A 2,290-nucleotide genomic window follows, 5' to 3' on the forward strand; every position below is an offset into this window, starting at 1 on the left:
TAAGATCAATGAGAAGGATCAGCTATTGTCATCCATCCGTTATAAAGCTCCCCATCAATTTCTCACCTAATGGTGTTACCTCGCCCTCGGAATTGTGATTTAAAAACATCTTCGCAAGGATGCGGCTCCATAGTGGAGCGGTGAGCATGTCTGCTGTACACGCAGAAGGTCCTGGGTTCGCGCCCCAGTGGAGCCACGGTCCATGGTCTATGGCCATGCCACCCTGAATGAGCCCGATGTTTGATCTTGAAAGCTAAGCAGGGTCGGGCCTGGCCAGTACTTGGATGGGAGACCACCTAGGAAGATCAGGTGCTGTAGGCATAAATAATAATAAATTAAAATATATGTATATATCTTTGCCAACTCAATAGCTGAGAAACGAGACCGATCCATTTTAGTTGGTCAGTGTTAGTTCACTGCCTGTTTCTCGAGTCGGGGGATTCCTCTGCGACTCATCTCCCTGCTCCCTCGCTGGGTCTCCATCATCTCTGGTCCACTCCTTGTTGTGCCCAGCTCACCAGGCTCTGTGGACGGCTTGATGCAGAAACCATTCCAGGCCCCAGGCAGGTAGGAGACACCAGGCCCCGATTCTTGCTCCCTGCTGGGACCCCCTCTGTGCCATGTCTTTGAAGCCACCAGTCCTGCGAGAAAGCAGCTGAGGTCACCAGGAAACCTCCACGGATAGGCTGCGAAGCCACCAATTCCACGTTCTGTCCCTACCATGGTCTGCAGGGCAGGAGGCGGTTAGTGACGGTGTAAGTCAGCTCATCCCTAGTTACTTTCTAACTTCCGGATCCTCTTTCGAAGACACAGGGGTCTGTGTGGGCCGGGCCACAGAGCAGTTTGTGGGACAGACACTGTCCTGAGCCCCAGAGGCCCCTCTCCACCCAAGCTGGGTCATGGCCTTTGGGCCACTCTGTGCCCTTCCCCTCTCCTTCCTGTTTCTCAGGAAGATCCATCCAGAGGCTCTCAGCAAATGTCTCCTTGGTGGCGTCGGCCCCAAGGCTGCAGAGACAGGGCAGATCCGCCTGAACCCTACGATGAACTTGGATGAGTCTGGCCCACAGGAACCCCGACCCTGTTTGCACAGCGGCGTAAAGCCACCACCAACACAATGACCTTCCGAAAGATGTTTTTTGAAGGAAAGCAATGTAAAAGATTTTTATAGTAATCCAGATATCTTTGTGAAAAATGTTGAAAATCTCCCCAGGAATTTTGCAGGAAATAAAGACCTTAGAGGCGTGGTTTAACTGCTGCCCTGCCAGCTCTCCCCGGGGACCGCGTGGGACGCCTCCCGGAAGGTGGGTCCCTGGAGTGGCAATTCCCGTCAAGAACACGTTTGGGAGTTTGCTGTATTTTTTTTTTTTTGACAAGTTTTTGTCACCAATTGACTAGGGAATTCCAAAGTAAAGTCCCTGTTGGAATGATGAGGGGCACAAGGGTGGACCAAGCTAGGTGCCATGAGCACAGTAGCGGTGACATTTAAACACTCATGGAGCGCAGGGGTGGGTAGTGGTGAGAGCTACTGGCTGCTATGGCAGAATTTCGCCCCCAGCACTGGCCTTAGATCCCAGACACTTTTCTCAAAATGTTCCCCAAGGAGAAAATATTCATGTTTTAAAAACAGCAAAGGAAAGAGCTCAGGCTTCTCTTACTAACCATTTGCACGATGCCCTCATTTCATCTTGGATGTGGCCTCATGGAGGCTGCTGCCCGCCTTTCCCACACCGGGGCTTCCCCCGGGACGCCCCGATGGCCGAGCCGCCCTTCCTTTCGGACTCCGGTTCCCTCCCTGGCGCCCAGCCAGGCCTCCCACCCAGATGTGCAGTCTCTGCATCCTCCCCGGAAGCTGGAAGGATCAGGTGCCCACGGAGAAAGCGCTGCTGAGTGACGTCTGAGGCCAGGACAAAGCAGACCACGTAGCTTCTGCCACATTCTCAGGAACATCACCTTTGAAGTCCTGATGGCCACGTAAGGAGTCCGACTACTCTGCGGCCACCGTGCTCTGAGAAGCCGGGACACATGGGAGGCCACACGGAAAGGCTCTGGTCAGCAGTGCCAGCCTTGGAGTCACCCTAGCCCAGGCAGCAGACATGTGCGTGACGAAGCCTCCAGAAGAGGCTCTTTCACGGGCTGCCTGAATTCCTGACCCGCACGATCCGCGAGCAGAGGGAAGTGGCTGTTGGTCTACGCTTCAGTGTTTCGGGGAGTTTTGTTCTGTAATAAGCAGTAACCAGAGCACCGCCTGGCGGCTCCGGCCCCCGGTCCCCACGCAGGCGCGGAGACTCGT

The 2,290-nt window shown here is 54.5% G+C and overlaps 1 pseudogene; it reads left to right on the forward strand.

The window, feature by feature from the left end:
• The first annotated feature begins 205 nt into the window (after nt 1-205).
• Nucleotides 206-321, forward strand: LOC112478346 (annotated as a pseudogene).
• The last annotated feature ends 1,969 nt before the right edge of the window (nt 322-2,290 follow it).

The sequence above is a fragment of the Pteropus alecto genome, unplaced genomic scaffold (genome assembly GCF_000325575.1).
Source record: "Pteropus alecto unplaced genomic scaffold, ASM32557v1 scaffold143, whole genome shotgun sequence".
Lineage (NCBI taxonomy): Eukaryota > Metazoa > Chordata > Mammalia > Chiroptera > Pteropodidae > Pteropus > Pteropus alecto.